Here is a 14,122-nt window from a genome sequence, read left to right on the forward strand (position 1 = left end):
CCACAGCAGCCACCTGGGGAACCATGTGTTTACTGGGTGCTCATAAGCCAAGAACCAGGAAAGATTAAAGCTAATACAAAACTGTTTCCTTCTTATTAAACTCCATGAGGTCTTCATGCTCCTTTTCCTTGCTTTGTGGTAGCAAGTGTAGCCCTCAGAACCTGCCCTTCATCTAGTTCCCCCATGTTTATTGGCTGGCTTAAGCATGGCTTCTTTGTTCGTGTCTTGTTTGCCTTAGATCCTTTAAGGTCCAGTGGCAGTCAGTCACAGTTTGGGATGTAGGGGGTGGGGAAAGCCCCTGTGGTGGTTGCAAAGCTGTCCTTTCCCCTTATCGTGATGGGGCAGGGGAGGATGTATCTATCCCAAAGGAAATGGTAACTCATTTCTGGCACCACTAAAGCATTTTGTGGCCTCTGGCGTGGGTGTGTGAGCGCAGGGGCAGGTTAGGGAGGTCGAACTGTGTTAAATCAGAGAGAAACTCCTGGTCTGTGATGGAATTTGAGCACTGAGCTGTCAGGATAATTGAATTTATACAGTAGAAATTCTTCTTCCCTTGCTAGAGATTTTCTTCTTCAAAACTTACCACATGAAACCCTTCTGAAATGAGAGGGGGTTGATGTATGCACTATCCCCATGCCATACAGATCCAGCTTAATGCCTGGTGGGAACACTGACAGGGTAGGAAATGGATAGGGGCATCAGCTGCCTACAGGGGTTTCATCCTGCAGAAGCAGGGGGGATGCCTATCAGGAAACACCCTTCCTGCTTCATTAGTCTCTGGCTTAGCTGCTAAACATTAGCCTATGGCCCAGGCAAGTCTGCTCAGCTGAACACACAAGAGACCTGGAGTTTAACAGAGATGAGACCAGGTTAGTGTGAGGAGCAAATGAGCAATTTGTTAGCACATTGACCCTGGTCATTTGTCTCATGCCAAGCCACTGGAGCAGACAGCGAGCACAGGGGGACAAGAAGGCATGCAAGCCACCAGCCTCACAAACCCTCACTCCTCATGAGGTCTCAACAACAGCAGAATAACTTCATCAGCTACAGCTTGGCACCCCTTTTGCTACTGTGCACCTACGAGCTTCAATCTGTCTTGGCACTCCCCACTTGTGCACCAGCAATGAAACTCAGGGCAGAGCAGGAGAGCAGTAATCACTGCCCAACAGCAGAAACTCATGGCCAGCATGGCTCTGTGCCAGACATGAGAAAGCAGACTAAGCAATGGGCTGGAGGCAGAAAAATTAAAACTGTTTAAAACAGACATAGTGAGAACGTGAAAATCATGCAAGGAGTCCAGACCCTCTCTGATGTCCATGTAACCCGAGATAATGTACTTCTGCACTGCTTGGTTAGTAGCTTCCTCACAGCTACACTTGATGAAATCCATGATCAGTTCAAACCTGACCATTTACCTCTTCACATTTCCACCTCCTTACACCTTTATTAAATACTTACTAACTTTCCTAATCTTAGCTCCTGAACTTCTGTTTGCTGAGAACTGGCAGCCAAGAAATAATTTTTAAAATGGATTCTGGAAGCATTCATGAAAAATACTGAGGCAATATTTTTCTTAGGAGACAAAGTCAGTGTGGTTTTGTCAAATTCAAAAGCTGCCTAATTCCCCTTCTCTGATAGGGATTTTCAATTGAAATCTAATTAACTGCATTCTAATCAATTCATATTTCTTTTTCCAATACATTTGGAGTTGGCACTGAAGCCAGAAACTTTATGGCTGTGACTTCCTAGCTGTAATTTCAGGCTTGCTTATGAGTCTCTGTGGAAAGTGAAGCTTTTCCTGCCTCTGGATTTTAATTTGGTCTTTGCATCTATGAGCATCTGGAGCAACCAAGATAGAAGATTATTTCATTGCTTTCTATTCCAAAATCCTTTACCTTCTCAGCTATAATCATGAGTCTAAGCCTGACATGGACCTACACCATGACTAGATGTGGTTTAACCAATATCTTCTGTGTATAAGAACATGCCTTTCTGTCTTTGGCCCCTTGTTTGGCCAAATTCCACAAGCTGAAATGTCCACCACTTCGAAGATCCAAAACATAGGAGTCACAGGGAAAAATATAAGACTAAGTCTGCCAGGTTTCCCTGAGTTTTTTTATTCAGATACTGGCATCCCAAGTGGGAGATGACTGACACCTCTTTGTTTACCAAGGTGTCCATCCCTTGAATATGTGAGCCATGTGTGAGCCACTCCACAGCTTCAATCTCCCATCTGCAGTGTGTGGGGTGGTGGTGTAGACTCATTCACCCTTGTATCCTCCCACCTCTGCAGCACACACCAATGTGAGGGGAAGGGCTCACTGCCTCTGCTCTGGCTTCAAAGACTGTGGCTACCATGACAAAAAGGAGCAAAGCTGGCCCTCCCACAGGATGATATATTTCAATGGTATATACATATCTCCCCTCTTATCTTAATGAGTCATTCTGATGAAATGCATTGCTAGATCCATCTAGTTCTGGCCTTCTATAACCAGAGATACAGCAGTGGGCATGGGATGTGGAGAATAGGACTGACCAGGCACCCCCTTAGGCTGCATTAGTTGAGCCTGTGGTGTGCAAAAGAGGGAGGGCAGGCAGCAAAATCCACTTACTGGTGCCCACAACTGCCTGGATAGTGGAGATCATCTGTGTTGGAGCAACAGCAAAGAGGCAGGAAGAAGAACAAGCATTTGAATAGCCAGTGTGGAGCACAGGTGGTATTCAAGACCTCTCCTGTAAGCCTTTGGCAAGACTGGACATGCCCTGGCCTGTACACAAGGAGAGCTGTAAGCAGGCAGGCACTGACGACAGATTAATCCAATCTCTCACAAATCCATCTGGAGACATTGGAAGCAAAGCTAGGAGATTTTGACAAGGCCTGGCCAGATGCTGGGCAAGAGAGGAGGGCTACTGCTTCTACCTTGAGCCTGCAGCTACAAGACATGCATTTAGCAGCAGAGAGAAGAACCACCCAGAGCATGCAAACAGGCTACCTGCCAGCCCCAGGTCTGCAGGGCTCCTCTGCAGGACCTATCTATTTACATTTCTGCACCAGGAGAGCCCTTTTGCTCTACAGCTGGAGCCACATGCTTACTTGCCCTCAAAAGTAAGGAGCTAGGAAAGAAATGGAAGACTTCTCCCTGCTCAGAGATTTGTGTTGTGGCCCATTTTCCCATTTCCTTCACCTGTTCACAGCTGCAGAGGCACAACCTTTACCGGGCAAGTGGGAATGGGCAGGGGCTTCAGACAGCACAGGGTGCCAGCCCCCATGGGGTGGGTGAAGCACATGCAGGCCCCTAGCCACGTGTAGTCACAAGCCACAGGGCCCTGCAGTCACCTACAAACTCCTTAAAAATGTTGTCTTCACAGATGCTCTAGCTCCCAGCCACCAGATTATTTGGCCCTGATCTGCTGCTACACGTACGCAGGTTGCTCCATGGAGCAGGAGGCACAGGGCTGCCAGGCAGTCCCCAGCACTGAACCCACTTGCTTGATAAGTATTTAAAGAGCAAGCCATGCAGCCATTTGTACACATTTTGCAGTTTTGTGCCTCAGGGGCTGGGCTTCAAAATGTGCCCTAAATAGATGAGCCAAACTCCTTTCAACACCTTACTGTAGCAAGGATGGAAGAACATCATATGGGACATGGCCAGACATTACACAGTAGGTCTCTAAATTGCTCTGCAAACCACAGCCTCCTCAGCTAAGTACTCTTGCTTATCTATTTTAAAGACAACTCTCTGCTGACATAAAAGCTGAAAGACAGAAGTAGTGGGGGGGAAGGGAGGGAAAAAAATAAATCTGTTGCTAGTAAAACAAGGACTGCAAAAATTTAATCCTTTCCTCCCCCCTTTAATAATTTAAAAAAAAAAAAAGGAATACTAATTAAAGAGGCTATAATTCTGTTAGCAAAAAGTTAGATGTTTCTTCAAGGAGTGATAGAGGGGGACTGGAGCACTGCCCTGTGAGGAGAGGCTGAGAGCCCTGGGGCTTTTTAGTCTGGAGAAGAGAAGACTGAGAGGGGAGTTAATAAATGTTTATAAATATCTGAGAGCTGGGGGTCAAGAGGGAGGGGACAGGCTCTGCTCAGTTGCACCCTGTGATAGGACAAGGGGCAATGGATATAAACTACAACACAGGAGGTTCCACCTGAACATGAGGAGGAACTTCATCACTGTGAGGATCACAGAGCATTGAAACAGGCTCCTCCAGAGGGGTTGTCTCCTTCCGTGGAGACTTTCAAGACCCATCTGAATGCATTCCTGTGCGACCTGTGCTAGATTCTATGGTCCTGCTCTGGCAGGGAGGTTGGACTCAAAGACCTCCAGAGGTCCCTTCCAACCCCTAATAACCTGGGATCCATTACTAATTACACAGTCAGCTCCAGAACTATGATGCTTAGTGTTCTTTAACAAACAGCCTGCAACTGGTGCCCTTCCAGTGCAAAACAACTTTTTTAACTCTTCTTTTTTTTTTTTTTTTTTTTTTTTTTTTTGGTTATTGCTCTGCAAGTAAAAGCCGCTGAAAGCTTCCAGAGCCTGTGAGACTGGTCCCTTGCTGTCTGGAACGTGATTATTTCACACCCCTGAACACTCCAATTTCTCTCCCAACTGTGTACCAAGAGAAAACGTCAGAGTTTCTTAATAGTTTTGGAGACATGATATGAAAAGACATAAGCAGGTTTTCACACTGTGATAAGAAAGCCAGAGGGACTAGGCAAGCTCAGACGACTGAAGACGAGAGACAGAGCCTCACTTTGGAAAACCAGGAGTCTGGACAGAGGCTCTGAGCTCTGCATTTAACTGCTTAGGGGGAAAAGAGAGACGGAGGGAGAGAGACGGGGAGAGAGACGGGGAGGGAGACGGGGAGAGAGACGGGGAGAGACGGGGAGGGAGACGGGGAGGGAGACGGGGAGGGAGACGGGAGGAGACGGGGGGAGACGGGGAGGAGACGGGGAGGAGAGAGACGGGAGGGAGAGAGACGGGGAGGGAGAGAGAGACGGGGAGGGAGAGAGAGACGGGGAGGGAGAGAGAGACGGGGAGGGAGAGAGAGCCGGGAGGAGGAGAGCGGGAGGAGAGAGCGGGGAGGGAGAGAGCGGGAGGGAGAGAGCCGGGAGGGAGAGAGAGACGGGGAGGGAGAGAGAGCCGGGAGGGAGAGAGAGCCGGGAGGGAGAGAGGGGGAGAGAGATGGGGGGTGTGTGGGGAAGGCGGTGTCTGCATTTTGGTCCTGCTGGTGTGGCCTTTTTTATCCTCATAAATAAAGCTAAAGATTCACCTCCTAGGGAATTAGCTTTTAGGGAGGCAAAAAACTCAGAGTCAATAATTGAGAACTACACATAGCACAGGCAGGGTACCACTGCCTGCTTGTTTTGATTCTTTTCTGGTGTGATTCATTTCATTTTGATGACTGCTTTCATTTCAATGTGTTGCACATCTAAGGAGAGTTTTACTAGGAGAAAGCAAATGAAATAATTAGTATCATTAAGTAGGAAAAAAAATGAGTGCATGTTGGTGGGGCGGGGGGGGGGGGGGAGGGCTGTGCTTCTGCTTTTTCTGCTTTTGGTTAAGATGCTGTTTAGCTGCTGCTTGCTGGTTTCCATCCCTATCTGATCACTGCTTGAAACACCTAATTGCTATATTTATTACAGCTTTCTTTAACTTGCCATCATTTTCTAGAAACTTTCATTTGGCGTCAAAGATTAGCTGCCGAGGATTTGCTGAGCATTCTGCTGTTTGCCCTGCTGCAAAGAAGCATTTAATGGTCTGTGGTTTTAAAGTCATAACTATGCAAATTCTGGCCAGGTCCCTGAAGGACCACAGTTAATTAAAAGCAAAGAGAAAGCAGAAGATTGGCAACACACTGCTCTGTCTTATGAGATTAAGCCCAACCAGGGCGTTTCAGGCTAAGCAGCATCTTCCCAGCGGGGAAGGACATTGCACCATCCCAGTGTCCTGGGAATGGCTGGGCAGTTGAGGCTGAGGGGCTGTTACCTCTCATCCTTCAGAGAGCTGCCACCCTCCTTTCCTTGGCTCACATGCAGACTTGGGGCTGTAAGTGTAAACTGGTGGCTTCCCAGTAAGGAGAGAGCCACTGGTCAGAGGAAGATGCACTGATGCTGCACCGGTTAGAAAAGAGCTCGGATGGATGAATGTGGGAAGCAGCATCACTGAAGGGTTCATGGAGGAAAAGATGCAATGCCTAAGGAATTATGTGAAACAGAAATCAAGGGCAGTAGATCAGAGAGAAAAGGTACAAACAGTGATAACAATTGTGTCATTTAATGGAGAGCAATACACTTTCCAGGCTCCCACTGCGGAAGCTGCATAAAGCACACTCCTGAAGAAGAACCAAGCCAAAAGGCACAGGGAGTGAGAGAAATGTTCTGCTTAACCTAAGGGGCTACCAGGCATGCCTGAGAAGAGATCTCCAGCTATACAAAGACACCAGCCCTCTCCAAAGGCTGCATAACTGCTCAGAAATGAAAAGGATGCTTTGTTAAATAAGACAAGACATTGGGACAGTTGTGCTGCCACACTGTAAGTGAAAGAAGATTTAAAAAAAAAAAAATTAGGAAGGTTTCCAAACTTCCAGGAAAATATTTACCCATTATGATGCCTTTTGCCTTTTGAAATTAATTGCTTATCTTATCACAATATGCTACAGACTATGGACCATTTCTGAAGAAGATGGACAAGAAACATTCAGCTGAGCTCTTTGGTGTACCTTTCTAGCCAACAGGCAGAGGAGAGGGTGGAGGAATCTGGTAATGAACTGCTGGTTTGGCCAGCCACAATGGGCAGGAGACTGAGAGAGCCCTAGCTACCCCTGGAGAAGCACAAATGTTTACCAGCATTTCATTCACAGAAGAATTAGGTTTTTTAGGGAGCTGGCAGATTGATCAGTCAGGAGACTGTTAAATGAAAGACCAAAAGGCGAAAGTGATGAAATTAGGGGAAAACATTAATTCTTACAGAATCTCCATGCCAAGAACTAAACTAATCAAGGTACAAAAAGATATAAATAGGAGAAATCCAGTATCATTTATAGACCAGTGCCAGGGGGCTGGCTAATAAAGAGAATAGGAGTTGCTCAGTTTATGAGCATAAACAGCCTAAACAACATTAAGAAAGCCTGGTGGGAAGATCTACATGAAAGGAATATTAAAGTCAAGGATTTTAACCTAGCTAGGAAGGCTCAAGTGGACAGAAAGGAGGAGGGAAGGGGAGTGGCATACTGTCAAAAATAGCATTTTCTAGCATGCAATCAGTGACAATTTAGAAATTAATACTTGCAAATTAATTTTCTGCCTTATAAATTAGAGAATTCCTCCTAAACAGAGAATTGGGGTGACAAGGGCCTCATGAAATTAAATAAACAAATGCAAGATCCTGCACCTTTTCTGGACTGACCTGCTGCTTAAGGACTGCGGGGTAGTGGCTCTGCTGAAAAGGGACTGTGGATCCTGAGGAACAAGAGGCAAAACTCAGTTGCTGCAAGGAAGCCTTGATGGCATACCAAGCTGCACCAACAGGAGTGCAGAGAGTTGTGAGGAAAGGGATTTTCCCCTTTACTTTGTGCTTGGTAGACCACATCTAAAATAGCATATTTGGTTTCAGGGCACCCAATACAAGAAGCATGTTGATAAACTGGAGTGAGTTTAGTGGAGGGTCACCAAGACACTCCTTGCTGGCTAGAGCACTTGGATGGCAAGGAGTGGCTAGTGGGTGGGGGCTTGTTTAACCTGCAGAGGAGGTGATTTCGGAGGGACCTAATAGCACCTCCTTGGTATCTATGAGAAGGTCAGTAAGGAGACGAAGCCAAGCTTTTCACAGTGGTTCACAGCAGGAGAACAAGATAAGATGGTCATAAATCCAAGCAGGGAAGGGAGGCTCAGCCTAGTTACAGAGATAAATCAGCAGTGGGGTTAGTGTGTGGAGATGTGCTGCACTCTCTGTCTATGGTGGATTTCAAGACTTGACTGGACAGCTCTGAGAAACCTGACTTCAGTGTTGTTGACTCTCCTTTGAACAAGAAAATTGGTCTGGAGACCTCATAAGGTCCTTTCCAATCTGAATTATCTAGGAACCTAGGAATGTGATTAGGTACATCCATCTGCAAGAGCTGAATTTGGGCAAAGTGTTGAGGACACATAAACCTCCTTCCAGTTTCCCAGCATTTACAGTGATGTGCCTTACAACTCAAAGAAAACTGCATTTAAGCATGGAAGATACAGAGATTGTCCATTAAGTGGTTTTACCTTTTTCTTTTAATCACAGAACTTAAATACAGCTCTACTCAATTTAATGTGTTATGTGCAAATCAAGTAAGGTTATCAATAATTGGTGGATTAGAGAGGCCATATTCATGCAATTGGAAACACGGAAACAGCCAAGCATCAAACCAATCAGGACAAAGACTTTAATCAATGAACTGTGGATACCAATGAATTGGTGTTCAGGAATATTTATCAAGTGACCAAGAAGCTTTCAACAGAGACAAGAAAGCTGAGCAGGCTAAAAAGATAATGCAACATAAGTGAAAGCAGGGCTGTAACAGCAAGGGAGGAGAAGTTGATACCAATGAATATAAATTAGGAGATGGAAATTGTAGAAAATTTGGCAAAGAATTGAACAAGCACACAAAATGGTGTAAGTTAATCACTGGAACAAGAAAACAGAATTGTCACAAACAGAGTGGAAAAGGCAGAAAACTTCAATTAAAAAAAAAAAAAAGGTCTATGGGGAAGGTCAGATGATATGTGTGTGGCATAGATGATAATGAGGTAGTTTCAGCTCCAGCTGTGATTGAGTATTTTAAGTTGTGCCTGTGAAAAGCAGGGATAGTCTAGGATGAGCAGGTATGGACTATTTATATCCACAAGGTTTAAAAGAGATGGCCAGAAACGATCTAGACCAATACTGATGATTTTTGATTAGTCTCAGAAAACTGGGGAAGCATCCAAGGGTCAAAGATACTCTGGTGATGTGCCAGTACTTTAGAAACACAGTGATCTCAACAGCTGGACTGGACTGCTGCTGAGCACAGCACAGCAATGAAATCGCTAGCATGCAGCTCTGATGCGTTACAGATTAAAGGTGGGTAATGAAATTAACCACAATCAGCACAGGTTTAAGGAAAAATAGACATCATCAAACTAATGTGCTATAATTTCTTGTGAGATTACAAGTCTGGTTCACACCAGTAATTATGTTGATGTGGCTGGAACGATGAGAAATTATCATGACATGCATTGGCTGGAGAAAAACTGGCTAAGCAAGAAACTGCACATGCCACAGTCAATGGGGACTCATTCATGAGCAGATGTACTTCTGTAATGCACAGTTCTTGCTGCTCTCTTCTTTATTTATTTATCACAACCTGGCAGAAAATAAAATGTAGAAATAAAAGAAAAATCACGGATGGATTTTGCAGTTGAAGCATATTTTTTCTTGGAGAACAGAGAAGAAAAAAAGAGGACAAGTCAGCAGCATAGAGCAGTATGAACTGCCTTGGAAATGCAAATAGTGTGTATTCCAGTGTGAACAAGTGGGACAGCGTGAATCTGGGCACAAAGTTTGCTGTTCTTACTAAGAGGAAGGGATTTTCTCTCTTCTGAAGGGGAGACTGAGGAAAGAGAAGAGAAAAAAAAAAACAAACCCAACAAAACCACAGCAACAAAACAAAACAAAAAACCAAACACACAAACCAAACCAAACCAAAAAAAACCCACACAACCAAACCAAAACCACAACTGACCAACCAACCAAAACAAAACAAACAGCTGCCAAAATCGATAAGGAGATGCTGTGATTGATTAGATGCTTGTAGATTGCAGCTAGTGCAGTGTGTAGCTGCAGGACCTAGGAAATTTCAGCCTGGAATAGGGAGACAGTGTTGCCACTGAAGGCACTGAAGCAGCTTAGACAGACTTCTATATCTTGTTCTGATGTCCACCACTTTTAAAAGCTGTTTAAAAAAAAAAAAAAAAAACACTGCAAGTTTATCTCAAAATTCCAAACTCCACAAGTCATTGCCATTCCTCCCAAAGTCATCAAGGTCAGCATGCAACTTGACCACATCTTATGAGGTCTGTGTGGCAAGCTCCAGAGAGATAACGGAGAGGGGCAAAGATGGGGCACGCTCTGAAACACAGACCAGCCTCTCCTCAGCCACTGGACTCATAAGTAGCAACTAGTTAAGTATTTTGGGTATGTTTTGGGCACACACTTGTGATCATAATCAACCCCCACAGCTATCTAGCAAAACCCCTTCCCCCGTTACCCTCCTGCCTATTTACACAAGTACATCACATACAGAATATGGCATGGAGATGCTGCAGGGCAGAGACAAAGCTAATTCCCACCTCAGATTGTTAATTACAATACTTAGCTCAAGAGAGGCACAAAAACTCCCTCAGTGGAATTAATACCCTCAGGGTCAGGCAGATTGCATGAATCCACTCCCTGCACAGGAACCCTCAGGACAGAGTCATGGAAAGGGACATTTCCCTTCCCAGAGAGACAGTGCCTTCTCCAACCTCACAGAAACACAAGTGCCTCACAGAGTAGTGTGAGCAGGAGAAATTGCTCCCTCTTTTTCTGCTGGAGAGCCTCCTGGCTTAAACAGTTGTAGTGCTAGCCCAGAAATAAGTGACTCTTCCCCTAAGTGCATGTACATACAGACATTGGCTGACACCTCCACTATGATTAGTGTTCACATTATCTCAACTTTAAAAGGCTAGAAGGCTCTCAGCTTTAGGCAGCTGTCCTCTGAAGCTGCCTCAGACCAAGCTTTCCCAATGCACCCATCCCTGGGAAACAAATGGTGACAGACAAGCCCTAATCACACATGAAGAGGGACTCCCACCAGGACAGATGGTGATGAGCACAGCCTGCTTGAAACATCTGGAAACCTGCAATTTCCTGTTCCAGCGCACAGTTGGGAACTGGAGCACTGGCACTGGCAAGCTGAATCTGCAGCCCTGGTTGCCTCTATGCACAAGGGTATCAGCGTTCTTCAACCCAAATTTCCCCACTCAGTTTTAGGAACTCTGAGGGGAGCAATGAAGAATTGATTTAGAATTGGGTTTTTTTTTGGGGGGTGGGGGTCTGATCCTTTCTGGGGAAAAAAAAAAAAAAGTGTTGAAGATGGTTGGGGGAGGGAGCATGCAAGAGGGGAGAAAGTTCTGGTGATGTCATCTCCTATCACCATGGAAACTGAACATTTTTAGTGACAATGGAGTCTTCCTCCTTGAGCTGCTGGGTTGTGTGGGGAGCAGGGGCAAGCAGGGCAGGGGCACACGAGGGAATTCAGCCAACTAAAACTATAGCTTCTGGCTTTCCAAGGAAGTGAGGAGAAAACTACAAATGAACGCCTGAATGCATGCTTTATGTAACCAAAACACTGTCTGGGGCACAAACAGTTGTCATGCTCTTGGATGAAACATGCTGCAGATGGAGGCATCTCAGCTGCCCAGGAGTGCCTGGCAGAACAGTCCCTTGCCTGCACTTCACTTTTCCATGCTACAGTTTATTCTTTGACATTTGCTGCCTTGCTGGTGCCTATTTGCAAAAGGAGAAGGGAAGAGAAGGGCCTGGGAAGTGCAAGCCTTACTTTTGAAACTGAGAGAAGCTGCACTTGTAGGCAGTGCAGCCTTCCCAACATCAGGCATTATCTTGAGAGCTTAATTTATGAACTCCATTGCAGGCAATAAGAGTCCAGAACCACGAAAAGGAGAAGGCCCTTAGAGAAAACTGCTTAGCCTCTGATCAGGATCTAACACACTGGCATAGAGAAAGCATGCAAGACTGAATGCAGGATGTCTGCTCTTACTCAGAAGGCTAAGACAGCATCTGGACCCACAGTGAACCCATGATCCAGGTGTGGGATAAACCAGGATAAAGCTTGGAGCTTAAAGTGGAGGTTAAATAAAAGCCTAGAGTCTGTATGTAAGGGTAAGATTGAGCCCTGGATTTGATTTAAAGAGTGCAGACAATTTTAATGAATTTCAAAGAATAATGAATTAATAACCACAAGCTTTTATAACTTGAAATACATTATACAGTCATTAGCTCTATGTAACTAAATGGGAAAAAAAGGAAAAAAATCTTTCTTTAGCAGAAGTCTTTTGAGATCAGATATTCTAATGAGATTACTATCATTTCAGCCTGACACCTCCTGAAGACAATTGTATAGAAATCAGGAAACAAATTTCTTTCCGTTTTTGGACCTGAAATGAAGAATCTTCCACACTGATTATTTCATCTAAGGAGTTGATTCTAAGTCTCCCTGGCACTGAAAGGAGTTCAGATATGAGCTTTTTTCCCTAGTACTGCTATCAGATGCACAAAATACTCTTTCTCCAAATTTCTGCCAGCAATGGTGACAGAGGAAAAATGTGTAAAAGGGGTTTACTCCCTTATCATTTAAATAATACAGGTTTCACTGCTTTCCTGCATGGAGTAAGCACTTGAGTTCACCTTCTTTCATTTAGCATTGCCCCACTGAGTCCATCATCTCTCCAGACAGCACCACTTACGCACCATGCTTGCAGGGACACCAGGCAGAGCAAGACCTCCACTTCCCAAGCCTTTTGCTCCATACCAGCAAACATGTGCCCAGCCTTCCACCCAGCATACCACAGCACATCATCCACACAGAGGAGCAGTGTGGGTCTGAGATCACACACACACATCTGTTTGTTTCAAACACACCTGTCTGCCCCTTTCCTCCTCAAAGGCTGCTGAGGTAGTGTCTTGCTTTGCCTGCATCCAGTCATTGGTAATTTTGCCACCAGGAGCTCAGGCTAGATCTGGCTTTTCTAACCACCACGTGTCAGGTGCTTTAACTCAGCCTTTCTTGATGAACTCACAGTCCCCATGCTGGGCCATTTTAAATGAGATGCTAATCACAGCAGGCTCAGCCACAAGAAAGGTCTTCCCATCTCACACATGTCACATTAATTCAGGAAAAGCTACAGCTTTCATCTGCTCTCCTCCTTTTGTGTACAGGCTGGCCAAGAATCAGCCTTCAAACTTTAACAACTGAGCAGAGTTTGAAAACCTCTGCTCCCCTAGAAGCAAACAATTATACACCCCTCCAGAGGGAATGACTTTCAAGGCTTGCTGTAGAACTGTGTCAGAAAGCAGATACAAAGACAGAGCTGCTCCACACTGCAGGGAAAAAAAATCTGCCAAGTGAGCTTGAACTCACTGCAGGCTCAGTCAGTAATACAACTGCTTCCACTGGAGAGCTACTGGGAGTGATTCCTTACTGGGAGGAAGAGGGAAGTGGGGGATTGTCTCTAAAAAGATCTTGTTTGCTGCAAGAACAACACCACTACTTTTGTTTAGGGCTTTTTTCATGTTGGTTTGTTTTGGGGGGTTTTGGTGGTTTTTTTGTTTGTTTTGGGTTTTTTCTTTTTGTGGTGGTTGTGGGTTGTTTTTTTATTTTTTTGTTTGGAGAAGATTTTTGTTGGTGGGTTTGGTTTTTTTGTTTTCTTTGGTGGGGAGCTGGGGGGTGTTGTTTGATTGGGTTTGTGGTTTGTTTGGTTTTTTCTTTACTATCCCACAATGCAATCTAATTGAAAATGGAAAAATTACAAACAAACAAACAAACAAACAAACCAATCCCAGCTGTCCACTAGTCATTAGTATCAAAGAAGGACATTTTGCTGTGATTCAATAGGCAAGTCCTGGTAGGCTTTCCACTTCATACATGCACAGGGCAGATCAAAGCTTCACCATAGCAACTTTGTTGTAAAGAAACACTGTCATTTCAACTTGCCCTGACAGTATCATGGGTAAAGCAAATACAATACCAACACAAAAAAGCCCAGAGTAACAAAACCGACATTCTAACTGCTGCTGGAAACAGAGAAACTAGCCTGCTTCTGGTAAAGGTGGAACCTCCTCCACTCAGACATTTAATAAAAAAGATAGATAGATAAATAAATAAATTAAATAGATTTCTGGGCTACCTCTTCAGCTGGAACAAATGAACACCCTGCACTGAGATAGATGGCTGCACAGCGGCTGGGGAGCTAAGCTACCTCATCTACTGTTTCTTCCATAGACTGCAAAAAACTTAGCACATACAATTCCAGCTTGGCAGATGCACTGTA

The 14,122-nt window shown here is 44.9% G+C and overlaps 1 protein-coding gene across 1 annotated transcript in view; it reads right to left on the bottom strand.

The window, feature by feature from the left end:
* Nucleotides 1–14,122, bottom strand: part of CACNA1I (calcium voltage-gated channel subunit alpha1 I) — a 166,041-nt gene that overhangs the window by 76,959 nt on the left and 74,960 nt on the right. The gene's annotated exons all lie outside the window — the stretch shown is intronic.

Source organism: Indicator indicator, chromosome 14 (genome assembly GCF_027791375.1).
Source record: "Indicator indicator isolate 239-I01 chromosome 14, UM_Iind_1.1, whole genome shotgun sequence".
Taxonomy (NCBI): Eukaryota; Metazoa; Chordata; class Aves; order Piciformes; family Indicatoridae; genus Indicator; species Indicator indicator.